The sequence below is a fragment of the Marmota flaviventris genome, chromosome X (assembly GCF_047511675.1).
Source record: "Marmota flaviventris isolate mMarFla1 chromosome X, mMarFla1.hap1, whole genome shotgun sequence".
NCBI classification, from domain to species: Eukaryota; Metazoa; Chordata; class Mammalia; order Rodentia; family Sciuridae; genus Marmota; species Marmota flaviventris.
Genome location: NC_092518.1, coordinates 49,626,367 through 49,641,685, shown reverse-complemented (window position 1 = coordinate 49,641,685; position 15,319 = coordinate 49,626,367). Strand labels below are relative to the sequence as shown.

Sequence of the window (15,319 nt, the reverse complement as noted above, 5' to 3'; positions counted from 1 at the left end):
AGTGTTAGGGTTAGACTTAAGGTTTTTGTTAGGATTAGGGTTAGGGTTTTGATTAGGGTTATTGTTAGGGTTAGTTTTACAGTTAGGTTAAGGGTTGGGTTAAGGTTTAGGGTTAGTATTAGAGTTAGGTTTATGGTTAGGGTTAGTGTTAGGGTTAAGTTTAAGTTTACAGATAGGTTTTGTGTTGGGGTTAGGGTTAGTGTTTGTGTTAGGGTTAGGGTTATGGTAAGGCCTATGGTTAGGGTTAGGGTTAGAGTTAGTGTTAGAGTTAGGGGTACATTTAGGATTATGGTTAGTGTTAGGGTTGGGTTAGGGTTAGTGTTAGGGTTAGGGTTACAGTTAAGATTATGGTTAGGGTTAGGGTTAGGGTTAGTGTTTGTTTTAGGGTTTGAGTTAGTGTTAATATTAGGCTTGGGATTATGGTTAGAATTAGTGTTAGGGTTTGGGTAAGGTTTAGGGTTAGTGTTAGGGTTGAGTTAGGTTTATGGTTAATCATTGGGTTAGCATTAGGTTTAGGTTTAAGGTTAGTGTTAGGGTTAGTGTTAGGTTTAGGGTTAGTGTTTGGGTTAGTGTTAGAGTTAGGGTTACTGTTAGGTTAGGGTTAGTGTTTGGTTTAGGTTTAGGGTTAGGGTTATGGTTAGGGTTAGCGTTATGGTTATTTTTAGGGTTAGGTTTAATGTTAGGATAATATTAGGGTTAGGGTTAGGTTTAGGATTAGTGTTAGGTTTAGGGTTAGCTATAGGTTTAATTTTAAGGTTAAGGTTAGTGTATGTGTTAGTGTTAGGGTTTGGTTTGGACTTAGGATTTGTGTTAGGTTTAGGGTTAGAGAACAGGTGGGGAGCGGCCATGTGGGAGGTGACCCGGAGTCTCCTGCAGCGCTGGGGCACCAGTTTTCAGACAGGTGCCGACTGGATTCTTGGAGCCAGCTTGTAGAGGTGATAGCCGAGTATGGGACATTAGCAAGACATCTACAAAAAGAGGCCCAAGCTCAACACAACAATTCTGAATTCACAGAAGAGCAAAAGAAAACCATAGGCCAAATTGCAACAAGCTTGGAATTGCGAAGTGCAAGCTTTAGGATCCACATAGACCCAGGAAGAATTTAAACTGGAAGACCTGAAGAAGCTAGAACCAATCCTAAAGAATTTTCTCAAGTACAATAAAGAATTTCCATTTGATGTTCAGCCTGTCCCATGAAGGAGAATTTTAGCACCTGGTGAGGAAAGGCATTGGAATTTGGAGAAGGTGAAGAAGAAAGTGGTGCTGGAGCAGTTAGTATAAAGGATCTGAACGGCATAGATTTAACTCCTGTGCAAGATACTCCTGTGGCTTCAAGAAAAGAAGATACATATGTTCATTTTAATGTGGACATTGAGCTCCAGAAGCATATTGAAAAATTAACCAAAGGCGCAGCTAGCTTCTTTGAATTCAAACACTAAAAGCCTAAAAAAAGGTTTACCAGCACCAAGTGGTTTTGCTTTCATGGAGATGGATGAGATTAAACCTGGGCCAATGGAATAGAACTACACAAGAAACCCATTGACTTTCTAAAAGAAAGAAATTGCAGTTATTGACCCACAAACCACTTTATCTTCATCTACATCAAACTTTGCACAAGGAATGATTCTGACATGAGTAATGTGGAATTTCTGTGAATTTTACCACTCAGTAGAAACCATCACAGCTCTGTGTAGCATATTCACCCTTCAGGAGGCAGGAAGTGAGCCATACCTGTAGGCCACTGAGTCCACTGCAAAGCTGTTCCACAGAACTAAAGCCCAGCACCTCACTGTTGTAATAATTATGACTCCTTTAAATACAGGTTTATTGTAGATTTTGAAACAGGTTTTTAATTTTCTATTAATTGAGCAATTAATAGTCTTTCCTAATTTACCACTGATCCTATCCTGCTTCCTGAAACAATACTGCTGTGGTAGGTATGCTCATCTTCAAACTTAATACAGCAATAAGAACGTACTAGTGTTGACACATTTGCTCACTTTTGCTCCACTATGGTCTTTTGGCTTGAATTAACTTCAAACTTTGAATTGAAATGGGTAGGATAGTACCAGATTGCTTTGAAGGGAAATTGGACCAGTTATGGTCTGTCTTATAGGCTGTTCCTTAAAGGTGGTCTAAATTCACCCTGATTTGATAATTCTGCTTAGAAATAGTGTGCCTTGACCAGATCAATATCCTATTTGGGAATGTTCACCAGGTTGTACCTGTGATTTTTTTTTCCATATGACCAGATTGTTTTTCTGAAAGTGCACATATTTTCAGTCATGTTGATTAGTTGTTCTTCTACATCACATTGCTATTCTTTCTGATAATGATTTTAGGGTTAACATTGAAACCATCTGTCTCAGAATAATTACAAATTCTTAGATGGGTTTATATGTCTTCTAAATCATGTCATCTAAAAATAATTGGGTCAGATGCTAATGAGGTACTGCAGGAACAACTGCTGTTTTTCTGACAACTGATTGTGAGACCTTAAAACCTGCATACCTTGTCTTTAAAGTGATCTGTATGCAAAATCTGGAAAGATATTCTATTTTTTAAAATATAGTGGACAGGACCACCATTTATTTTCTATTTAGATATATTGACATCCATATGAAAATATGCAAGTCATTAGCCTATTATAATTTTACTGTTTACATTACTTTTGACTTTATGATGAGACATAAATAAAACTTTCATAGTACATGAGGTGGATATTCCATACACAGAACATAAAGATTTGTGAGGGGCTTTTTTGTGAATAAGATGTAGAACCCACATATTTTAATATTCACTATTTTAAATAAACAACGCATGAGAGAAATGCAGTGTCAATCCTTGGTCTATTTTACACTAGTGTAAACCCTAGTCATGTTTGGTTTTAAAATGAGTAATAATTGTTTTAGCCCTTGCACTTCAAGAGATCTAGTCTTTTATTTTCAGTTGTCTGTTAGTCAATTCTGTTTATTTGATGAATGTTAATAAAAACTATATGATCCTGAAAAAAAAAAAAGAATTAGGGTTAGGGTTACAGTTAGCATTAGGGTTATGGTTAGGGTTAAGTTTAGGGTTAGAGTTTTTTTATTGTTTTGGTTAGAGTTAGTGTTATGGTTAGTGTTAGGTTTAGTGTTAGGGTTAAGTTTAGGATTTGAGTTAAGTTTTGTGTTAGGGTTAGGGTTTGTGTTAGGGTTAGTGTTAGGGATAGTGTTAGGTTTACAGTTAGGATTAACATTAGATTTAGGTTTAGGGTTAGTTTTAGGGTTAGCTTTAGAATTAAGGTTAGTGTTAGGTTAAGGGGTAGTGTTAGGGTAAAGGGTAGTGTTAGAGTTAATGTTACAGTTAGGGTTAGGATTAGGTTAGGTTTAGTGTTAGGTTTAGGTTTACAGTTAGGGTTAGGTTTAGGGTTTTGGTTAGGGTTAGGTTTAGTTTTAGGTTTAGGGTTAGGGTTAAAGTTAGTGTTAGTCTTTGTGTTATTGTTAGGGTTAGGCTTAGACCTAGAATTTGTGTTAGGTTTAAAGTTAGAGTTAGGGTTAGGTTTAGGGTTATGGTTAGTGTTAGTTTAGTGTTAGGTTTAGGGTTAGGGTTAAAGTTAGTGTTAGTGTTTCTGTTATTGTTAGGGTTGGGCTTAGGCCTAGAATTTGTGTTAGGTTTAGGTTTAGAGTTAGGGTTAGTGTTACAATTAGGATTAGGTTAGGGTTAGTGTGAGGTTTAGGGTTAGTTTTAGGATTAGTGTTAGGGTTAGGGTTAGGGTGTGTGTTAGGATTAGGGTTAGTGTTAGAATAGACTTATGTGTAGGGTTAGGGTTAGGGTTATGTTAAGTGTTAGTGTTTTGTTTGTGTTTGTGTTAGGGTTAGTATAGGGTTAGTTTTAGGGTTGGGTTATGGTTAGTGTTTAGTGTTAGGTTTTTTGTTAGGGTTAGGGTTAGGATTAGGATTATTGTTAAGTTAGGGTTAGGGTTAGTTTTAGGGTTAGTGATAGGGTTATGATTAGGTTTTGTTTTAAGTTTACAGTTAGGATTAATTTATGGTTAGCGTTAGTGTTAGTGTCAGAGTTAGGCTTAGGGTTAGCAATATTTTAAGTTTAGAGATAGGTTGAAGTTTTTTGTTAGGGTTAAGTTTATGGTTATGTTAGGTTTAGATTAGGGTTAGGACTAGGGTTAGTGATAAGGTTATAGATTGGTTAGGGTTAGTGTTAGTGTTAGGGTTAGGGTTAGGGTTAAGTTTTGTGTTAGGGTTAGTGTTAGGTTAAGGTTAGGGTTAGGGAATGGGTTAGTGTTAGGGTTAGGGTTAGGTTTTTCGTTAGTGGAAGGGTAATGTTAGGGTTAAAGTTAGGGTTAGTTTAAGCATTAGGTTTAGGTTTAGGGTTAGGATTTGTTTTAGGGTTAGTTTTAGGGTTAGTGTTAGGTTTTTGTTAGGTTAGGGTTAGTATTAGAGGATTTGTTAGGGTTTAGTTTAGGGTTAGGTTTAGTGTTAGGGTTGGGTTAGGGATAGGGTTAGTATTAGTTTTAGCATTATAATGGGGTTTAGGGTTAGTGTTAGGAGTAGCATTAAGTTTAGGTTTATGGTTAAGGCTAGTGTTATGGTTAGGTTTATACTTAGGGTTAGTGTTAGATTTAGGGTTATGTTTAGGGTTAGGTTTAGTGTTCGGGTTAGTGTTAGGGTTAGGGTTAGTATTAATATTAGGTTTAGGGTTAGGGTTAGTATTAATATTAGGGTTAGTGTTAGGATTAGGATTAGGGTTAGTGTTAGGTTTAGGTTAGACTTAGCGTTTGTGTTAGGGTTAGGTTTACAGTTAGGGTTAGACTTTCTTTTAGGAGTAAGGTTAGGATTAGGTTTAGCTTTAGGATGAGTGTTAGGATTAGGCTTAGTGTTAGGGTTAGGGTTAGAGTTTGTGTTAAGTTTAGGGTTAGGGTTAGTGTTAGGTTAGGGTTACGTGTAGAATTAGGGTTTCGGTTAGGGTTAGTGTTAGTGTTATATTTTGCATTAGGGTTAGTGTTCTGGTTAGTGTTAGTGTTAGGGTTAGGGTTGGGTTAGCTTAATGTTAGCGTTAGGATTAGGGTTTGGGTTAGGTTTAGTGTTAGGGTTATGGTTAAGGTTTGTGTTAGGGTTAGTATTAGGGTTAAGGTTAGGGTTAGGGAATGGGTTAGGTGTTGGGGTTAGGTTTAGTAATAGTGTTAGGGTAATGGTAGGGTGTGGGTTAGGGTTAGATTAAGTGTTAGGATTTGGTTTATGTTTAGGGTTTGTTTTAGGTTTAGCTTTAGGGTTAGTGTTAGGTTTTTTGTTAGGTTTAGGGTTAGGGTTAGAGTTTTGTTTAGGGTTAGGTTTAGTGTTAGGTTTGGGTTAGGGTTAGGGTTAGTGTTAGGGTTAGCATTACAGTAGGTTTAGGGTTAGTGTTAGGGGTAACATTAGGGGTAGGGTTACGGTTAGGGCTAGTGTTAGTGTTAGGGTTATGCTTAGGGGTACATTAGGGTTCGGTTTAGTGTTCAGATTAGTGTTAGTGTTAGGGTTAGGATTAGTTTTAGGGTTAGGGTTAGTGGTAAGTTTAGTTTAGACTTAGGTTTTGTTAAGGTTAGAGTTTTAGTTAGGATTAGGGTTAAGGTTAGGGTCAACTTTAGGATGAGTGTTAGGTTAGGGTTTGTGTTATGGTTAGTGTTAGTGTTAGGCAAAAGTTTGTGTTTATTTTAGGGTTAGGGTTAGTGTTAGGTTAGAGTTTTGTGTAGGATTAGGGTTAGGGTTAGGGTTACTGTTAGTGTTAGGTTTGGGGTTAGGGTTAGTGTTCTGGTTAGTATCAGGGTTAGGGTTAGGTTAGGGTTAGTGTTAGGTTTACAATTTGTTAGAGTTATGGATAGGGTTAATTTTAGGGTTAGTGTTAGGTTAAAGTTCTTCTTAGTTTTAGGGTTTAGCGATAGACTTAGGGTTAGTGTTAGTGTTAGTGTTAGGGTTAGGGTTAGGATTAGGGTTAACAATAGTGTTACTGTTAGGGATAAGTTTAGGATTAATTATTAGGGTTAGATTAGGATTAGGGTTAGTGTTTTTTATTAGGTTTAGGTTAGTTTTAGTGTTAGGGTGAGGGTTATGCTTAGGGGTTAGGTTTAGTGTTAGGGTTAGTGTTATGGTTATGGTTTGGGTTACGGTTAGTGTTCATGTTTAGTGTAAGGTTTATGGTTAGGTTAACATTTATGGTAAGGCTTATTGTTAGGTTTAGTGTTAGTTTAGTATTAGGGTTAGAGTTAGGGGTAGTGTTATTGTTAGAATTTGGGTTAAGTTTAGGGTTAGGGTTAGTGTTAGTGTTAGGGTTATGGTTAGGTTTAGGGTTAGTGTTAGGGATAGGCTTAGGTGTAGGTTTAGAGTTAGGTTCAGTGTTAAGGTTAGGTTTATGGTTCTTCTTAGGGTTAGGGTTAGGGTTGGGGTTAGTGTTAGGCTTAGGCTTAAGCTTAGGGTTCGATTTGTAGTTAGCATTAGATCTAGCGTTAGGGCTAGGACTAAGCATAGGACAAAGATTAGGGCTAGGGTTAGGGTTACGGTAACAAATACATTTAGAAATAGGGATAGCTCAAGTGTGATAGTTATATTTAGTCTTAGTGGCTAGGGTTATGTTTAGTTTTTAGGGATAGGGCTAAATTAGGGTACGACATAGGCTAGGGTCAATGTTCATCTTAGGCTGTTGTTAGAATTAAGGTTATGGTTATGTTTAGGGTAAGGGATGTTGTTATAGCTAGGTTTAGAGGTAGGGTGGGGGTTAGAATTAGTTTAGGACTAGGGTTAGGATATTAGGTTATGAATAAGGCTAGGTTTAGGGCTAGGATGATGGTTAGGTTTGTTGTAGCTTAAGTCTAGAATTAGGGATAGGACTAATGTCAGGTCTAGTGTTACAGTTAGGGTAAATTTAGGGCTAGGTTTTTGTCTAGGTCTAGTGAAATTCTTAGGCTTAGGGTAAGGGTCAGGTTAGACCTAGGTGTATTTTTAGGGTGGTCATCATCAGGTTTTAGGGTGTGTTTTAGGTTAAGGTTTAGGGATAGGGCTCAAATGAGCATTAGGTTTAGGGTTAGGGTAATGGATAGGGTTAGGTTTAGGGTTCAGGTTAGGTTTAGGGTAATGATTAAAGTTAGGGTTAGAGATAGGGTTAAGTGTTATCCTAGGGTTAGCATTACGGTTAGTGTTATGGTTAGGGTAATGGATAGGGTTAGAGCTAGGGTTAGGGTTAGAATTATGGTTAGGATTAAGGCTAGGGTTAAGTTTAGGGTTAGGGCAAGTTTTAGGGTTAGTGTTAGGTTTAGTGTAATGGTTAGGGCTATGGTTAGGGTTAGGGTAAAACGAGGTGTAGCGCTTGGATTAGGGATAGGTTTTGGTTAGGTTAGAGCTAGGATTAGGGCTACAGCTAATGTAATAACTAGAGTTATTATTAGGGCTACTTTTAGGGTTAGGGCTAGGTCTAGTTTTAGGGTTAGGTATACTTTTAGGGTGATGTTAGAGCTAGGGTTATTGTTAGGGTCAGAGTCAGGGTCAAGTTTAGTTTTAGAGTTAGGGTAGTTCTGGAATTAGGACTAACTTTAGGCTGGGTGTAGGATTACGTTTTAGTTTAGGTTAAGGGTTAGGGTTAGGGCTATGGCTTTTTTGTTTGTTTGTTTGTTTTGTTGTTTTTATTTTTTATGGCTCGGCCTAAGTTAGGACTAGTTTTACGATTAGCATTAGTGTTAGGGCTAGTGGTAGTATGAGGTTTAGGCTTAGGATTAGGGTTAGATTTAGAGTTATGGTTTGATCTAGGGTTAGGGATAGTCTAGTGTTAGGGCTAAGGTTAGAGCAAGTGATAGAGTTATGGTAAGGGATAGGGTTAGATCTAGGAATAGGGCTATATCGACAGTTAGATTCAGTCTTAATGCTAATGTTAGGGTTTGGGTTAAGGCTAAATTAGGGCTAGGATCAGGTCTAGGATTAGTGTAAGGATTAAGTCTAGGGTTAGAGTTAGGGTTAGATTTAGGGAAGGGATGGGGTAATAGCAAGGTTCAGAACTAGGGCGAGGGATAAATTAGGGATAGGGTTAGATTTAGGTTTTGGGTTAGGATCATGCTGGGTTTAGAGTAGGATGAGGACTTGCATTTGTGTAAGTGTTATGGCAATAATTAGGGCTAGGGCTATTTTCAGGTCTAGGGTTATGGTTAGGGATAGATTTAGGGTAAGGTTTATGGCTAGGTCTAGTGTTAGGTTTAGGTAAGGTTCAGGTTTAGAGCTAGGGATATTATAATGGTCAGTGTCAGGTTTTGGGTTTGTCTTAGGTTGAGGTTTAGGATTAGGGCTCAAATTAGCATTAGGTTTAGAGTTAGGTTTAGGGTAATGAATACGGTTAGGTTTAATCTTCAAGTTAGTTTTAGGGTTCAGGTTAGGTTTAGGTTAATGAATAGGTTTATAGTTAGGCCTAGGGATAGCATTAGGTTTATGGTTATCGTTAGTGTAATGGATACAGTTAGAGCTAGGGTTAGGGTTAGGGTATGTTTAGAATTAGGGCTAGAATTAGGATTACTGTTAGGGTTTAGGCTACGGTTAGCTTTAGTGTATGAGTTTGGGTTTATGCTAGGGTTAGTTCTAAGGCTTGGGTTAGGTATAGTGTTACATCTAGAATTAGGGTTAGTATTAGGGTTAGGGCTAGGGTTATCATTAGAGTAAAGGTAGTGGATAGGGTTAGATGTTGGGTTAGGGTTAGGGTTAAGTTTAGGTTTTGGACCAGGGTTACTGTTAGGTTTAGCATAACTGTTAGGGTTTGAGCTAGAGTTAGGACTACGGTTAGGGTTAGCTTTATGGTTAGGTCTAGATTTAGGTATTCGGTTAGGGTGAGAGTAGGTTTAGGGTTAGGCTAGGGTTATCATGAGGTTTATAGTTAGGGTTAGGTTAATGGGTGGGTTAAAACTAGGGTTAAGGCTAGGGTTAATTTCAGGATTAGGGCAAGGGTTAAGTTTTGGGTTAGGGTTAAGGTTTGATCTAGGATTAAGTTAAGGGTAAGGGTCAATGACTGAGTGTTAGGGATAGGTTGAGGCTTCAGGTGAGAATCAGGTCTAGGAATACAGTTAGGGTTAGGGTTTGGATAGGTTTAGTATTAGGTTTAGGGTTATGGTTTAGGGTATTGGATAGAGTTTAAGCTAGGGTTTGGCTATGGTTATGGTTAGGATTAAGGCTAGGACTAGGGTTAAGGTGTGGCCTAGTGTTATATTTAGGTTAAGGGTTAGTGTTTGAGCTAGAGTTAGGGCTAATGCTAGGTCAAGGGTTAAGTTCAGCAGTAGGTCTAGCAATAGGACTATAGTAGGTTTAGGGTTAGGGTTCTGGTTAGGGCTAGGATTATCATTAGGGTTAGGATAAGGGTTAGGGTAATGGATATGGTTAGATGTAGGTTTAGGTTAGGGTTAGGGTTAGATTTAGTTTTTAGGGTTAGTGTGAAGGCTATGGTTATGTTTAGATTTATTTTACAGGATTCGGTTTGAGCTAGGGTTAGGGCTATGGTGAGTGTTAGGTTTAGAGTTAGGTATAGGGTTAGTTTTCCACTTAGGTTTAGGGTTAGGGTTAGTGTTATGGCTAGGGTATCAATAGGGTTAGGTTTAGAGTTAGGGTAATGTGTAGGTTTAGAGCAAGTTTTAGGGATAGGGTTAATTTTAGGGTTAGGGTTAGAGTTGGGGATAGATCTAAGTTTATTTTTCAGGTAAGAGTTAGGCTTTGAGTAAGGTTTAGGACTATGGCTAGGATTAGGGTTAGGATTGGGGCTAGTGTTAGGGTTAGGGTTACACTTAGGGCTAGGTTTAGGCCTAGGATTAACTCTAGGTTTTGTGTTAGGTTAAGGCATAGGGTTAGGGTTATGGGTAACATAAAAGCTAGGATTATGATTAGGGCTAGTTGTAGTGTTAGGGTATGGCTAGTCTAGTGTTAGGTTTAGGTTTTTGGTTAGGGTCAGGTTTAGAGTTAGCTTAGTGTAAAATGCAAGGTCAGTGTTCAGGTTAGAGTTAGAGTTTAGGTTAAAACCAGAATTAGGACTAGGTTTATGTCAAGGCATAGGGTTAGTCTTTGTGTTAGGTTAAGGGTTATTGTTAGGCTAGTGCTAGGTTTTTGTTTAGGTTTAGGGCTAGAGTTAAGGCTAGATTTAGGATTAGGTTTAGGTCTAGTGCTAGTGATAGGGCCAGGTTTACTTATAAGGTTACTGGTGTTAGGTTTTGGTGTTGGGTTAGGGTCAGGTTTAGACCTAGGGTTTGTGTTATGGTCATAATAAGGGTAAGGCTAGGGTAGGATTTGTGATAGGGTTAGAGCTAGAATGAGGGCTAGAGTTAGCACTATTTATAGGGTTAGGGTTTTGATTAGCCTAAGGATTAGGGATAGGTCTTGGGTTACCATTAGTGTTAGGGTTTTGCTTACAGTTAAGGAGAGGGTTAGAGCTAGTGTTAGGGGTAGGGGTTAGGGTAAGGGTAAGGTATGATGTTACAGCTAGGTTTAGGGCTAGGGTGAGGGCAAAATTAGGGTGAGGGATAAGGTTAAGTGTGGGGTTAGCATTAAAGCTAGTGTTAGGCCTAGGATTAGGGCTAGAGATTTGTTATGGTTAGCCTAGCATTAGGGATAGGGCTAATGTCAGGTATAGGGTTCTGGTTAAGGATAGTTTTGGGGAGAGTTTTATGGCTAAGTATAGTATAAGTGTTAGGATCAGGGTTAGGGTCAGGTTTAAAGGTAGTGGTATTATTACGGTCAAGGTCAGCATTAAGGTTGGTTTAGTTAAGGTTTAGGATAAGGGCTCGAGTTAGCATTAGGTTAAGGTTAGATTTTGGGTAATGATATATTTATGGTTAGGGTTCAGGTAAGGTTTAGGGTAATGGAAAGGTTCGGGTAGGGATAGTGCTAGGATCAGGCTGAGGGGTTAGCACTAGGGTTAGGGTTAGGCTTAGGCTTAGGGTTAGGGTAATGAATAGGGTTAGAGCTAGGGTTAGGGCTAGGGTAATGGTTAGAGTTAGGGCTAGTGTTTGGGTTAGGTTTAGGGTTAGTGCAAGGATTAAAGTTAGGGTTAGGTTTAGAGTAAGGGTTAGGGCTAGGTTTAGGGTTAGAGCTAGGTTAAACCTATGTTTGTGTCTCTGACTAGGGCTTGGTTTTGGGTTATGTTAGGGCTCTTGTTAGAAATATGGCTACTCTAAGTCTAGGGTTACAATTAGGCCTACTTTTAGGGTTACATATAAGGCTAAGTCTAGTTTTTAAATTAGGTTTAGGTTTAGGGTCATGTTTTGAACTAGGGTGAGTGTTAGGGTCAGAGTCAGGGTCAGAGTTCATTTTCATGTTGGGGATAGGACTCAAATTACGGGTAGGCTTGGGCTACATATAAGGTTAGGATTTGGTTTAGGTTAAGGGTTAGGGTTAGTGCTATGACTCGGGTTTTTTTTTAGGGCTAAGGCTAAAGTTAAGGGTAGTTTTATGATTAGTGTTAGTGTTATTGCTAGTGGATAGGGTGAGTTTAGGCTTAGGGGTAGATTTAGAGTTATGATTAATTCTAGAGTTAGGGCTATGGCTAGGGTTAGAGCAAAGGCTAGGGCTAGTGTTCGGGTTATGGTAAAGGAGAGGGTTAGAACTAGAAATAGAGCCAGGGCAAGAGTTAGAGTTAGTCTTGGGGGTAGGTTTCGGGTTAGGGTTACAGATAAATTAGGGCTAGGAATAGGTCTAGGGTTGGTGTTATGCTTAGGCCTAGGATTAGGGCTATGTTTATGGTTAGTTTTAGGGTTAGTTTTGGGAAAAGGATGCCTGGTTGATTTCCACCTCCATTTCCATTTACCCATAGGGGTCAAAAGGAAGTGAAACCTTAAAATACAAGTGTTCATGATAGTGAACCATTGCATTGAGAAGAGCATATCTTAGGAGAATTAATAAGGCTAGATTAAAGATGATTCCTGCCCAATATCAAATATTGGAACAAAACTAACTCTCACACTAAAATTACCTCTAACCCAGCACTAACCCTAACCCGAAACCTAACACTAACCCTTACATGATTAGAGAACCAGTGATCCTAGAATTCCCACACTTGGGGAGCCTTGTGGGGCAAGCTAAGTGATGAATCCTACGCAACATCAAACATATCTGTCTAAATAATTGTGGGAGGTATTTCAGTACATGCATATTTTCCTGTTTTCTCCTAAATGGCTCTTAGATAAAGTTGTTTTTGCATGCTTAAGCTTAGGTCTACTTTCACAAGGAACATACCAGAGTCCCCACAGAGAACTGATTGAGTATGTGAAGTTTCAAGCAGCTAGCACAATCCCCGTTTGATTTTCAGCTCCATTAACTTTCCTGTATAGGTCAAAATGAAGTGAAATCTTAAAACACAAAATGTTCCTGAAAGTGAACCTGTGAATGGAGAAGGCCTAAAACTGTGGAACACAGTAAATCTAGCTAAAAGATAAATCCTGCCAAGTATCAAAGAATTTTGAATAAAACTAACTCTAACCCTAACATTAGCTCAAAACCCTAGCTCTTCCCACAACCCTAATTTTTTATGGAACCTTTGATCGTAGAAGTTCCAAATTTGGGCAGCCTAGTGGGGAAAGCTAAGGGATGAATGCTGTGCAGTATCAAAGAAATCTGACCAAATAGTTGATGGAGTATATCAGTACATGCATATTTCCCTGTTATCTCTTAAAGGACTCTTGTATAAAGTTGTTTTTTACCTGCTTCAGCTTAGGCCTACTGCCACAAGAACAAACCAGAGATTGCCTACAGAGAATTGATGGAGTGTGAAGTTTCAAGCAGCTAGCACCAATTTTCTTTGATTTCCAGCTCCATTTCCATTTACCTGAATTGGACAAAATGAACTGAAACTTTAAATACAAACTATTCCTTACAGTGAACCATTGAACCTAGGGGGCCCAAACATGCAGAGTATAGTAAGGATAGGAGAAAAATGAATCCTGCCCAGTATCAAATAAATTTGAACAAAATTAACTCTAACCCTAATACTAGCTCTAACACTAGCCCTAACACTAACCTTAACATAAACACTAACCTGTTTGAAAAACTGTTGATCCTAGAAGTCCCAAAATTGTGAAGCTTAGTGGGCTAGCTATCAGATGAATCCTATGCAATATCAAAGAAATAACACCAAATCATTGGGGTAGTATTTCAGTTCATGTGTATTTCTCTGTTTTCTGCTAAGGGCTCTTAGATGAAGTTGTTTTGCCATCTTCATCTTAGGGCTACTTTCAACAAGGAACAAATCAGAGACTTCCAAAAGAGAATGCATTCAGTGTTTGAAGTTTCATGAAGCTAGCACCAACCAGGTTTGATTTCAACCTCCATTTTTATTTACCTATATAGGTCAATATGAAGTTAAACCTTAAAATACAGAGTTTCCCTGATAGCAAACCATTGAAATGAGAAGGTCCCAACCCAGGAAGAATATTAAGGCTAGGTAAAATGACTCCTTCCAAGTATCAAAGAAATTTGAACAAAACTAACTCTCACACTAACACTACATTTAACCCTATCCCTAACCCTAAACCTAACACTAACCCTAACACCATTAGAAAATAATTGATCCTAGGAGTCCCCACACTTGGAGAGCTTTGTGGGGCAAGCTAAATGATGAATCCTATGCAATATCAAACAAATCTGACGAAATAATTATGGGAGGAATTTCAGTGCATGCATATTCCCTGCCTTCTATTAAAGAGCTCTCAGATAAAGTTGGTTTTGCATTTTCAGCTTATGCCTACACTTACAAGGAACATACCAGAGTGTCCCCACAAAGAATTGAAGGTGTGTGTACAGTTTCAAGCAGCTAGCATAAACCCTGTTTAATTTCCATGTCTATTTCCATTTACTTGTATAGGTCAAAATGAAGTAAAATGAATATACTAACTGTTCCTTACACCAAACAGTTGAACCAAAAGGCCTAAATCTGGAAAACAGAGTAAGGTTAGCTAAAGATGAATCATGAATTGTATCAAAGAAATTTGAATAAAGTAACTCTAACCCTAACACTACCTCCAAACTTAGCCCTAATACTGATCCTAAACATTAACATAGCCCTATCCTTAACCCTAAATTTAACCCTAATTTTAATTGTAACCATTGCCCAAACCTAGCTCTAAATATATCCATTACCATAACTCTAACCTTAACCCTAATGCTAAACGTAGCCCTAACCCTAACCTTTACCCTAAACATTCTCTAACCCTAACCCTCACCCTAGACCTCAATCTACCTCAAACCATAACACTTACCCTAAACCTAACCATAACCCTAACCCTAACCCTAACAAGTGAAACCTAAAATTTCAAAGTGTTCCTGCAAATGAACGCTTCAACCTAGAAGAACAAAATTGGGGGGGGGGGGGGGGCAAGTGCAACTGGAGTACCGATCATTACCACCACGAATCATCAATATGGGTTGAAAAAAATATTTGCTGTGATTTCAGTAATCTCGGAGTTCTGTGGAAGCTTGGCAAACGCATTCAAATGAAAGTTATTTTTCCTTCACTGACAAGTGCCTGCACTTAGGGCTACTTCAAGAGGGAAAAAAGCATAGAGATCGCACTGAGAACTAATTGAGTGTGTCAAGATTCAAACAGCTAGCAGAAACACTGTTTGATTTAGAGTTCCAACTGGGAGTACACCTATAAGGGAAAATGAAGTGAAACTTAAAATTTAAAAGTGTTCCTGCAAATGAATGCTTCAACATAGAAGAATGAAATTTGGGGGTCCAAGTGTGACTGGAGTTCCAATCATTACCACCAAATATCAACAAGATGGGGTGGAAAAATATTTTCTGGGATTGCAGAAATTGAGTTTTGTGGAAGCTTGGTACCTGCTTTCAAATGAAAGTGATTTTTCCTTCAATGACAATGCCTCTACTTAGGGATAATTCAAGAGGAAATAAAGCATAGAGATTGCACTGAGAACTAATTGAGTGTGTCAAGTTTCAAGCAGCTAGCAGAAACCGTGTTTGATTTAGAGTTCCAACTGGGAGTACACCTATAGGAAAAAATGAAGTGAAACCTAAAAATTCAAACTGTTCCTGCAAATGAACGCTTTAACCTAGAAGTATGAAATTTGGGGAGCCATGTGTGGATGGAGTACTGATGATACCTGCAACATATCAACAAGTTCGGGTGAAAAAATATTTGCTGAGATTTGAGTAAACTTGGAGATCTGTTGAAGCTTGGCAAACACTTTCAAATGAAATTGTTTTTTTTCCCTGCCTCTCCTTCTGGCTAGGTCAAGAGGGAAGAAAGCATAGAGAGTGCGCTGAGAACAAATTGAGTGTGTCTAGTTTCAAGAAGCTAGCACAAACTGTGTTTGATTTACAGT

The 15,319-nt window shown here is 38.4% G+C and overlaps 1 pseudogene; it reads left to right on the top strand.

The window, feature by feature from the left end:
• Positions 1-846: 846 nt before the first annotated feature.
• Positions 847-1,675, top strand: LOC139703298 (axin interactor, dorsalization-associated protein pseudogene; annotated as a pseudogene).
• The last annotated feature ends 13,644 nt before the right edge of the window (positions 1,676-15,319 follow it).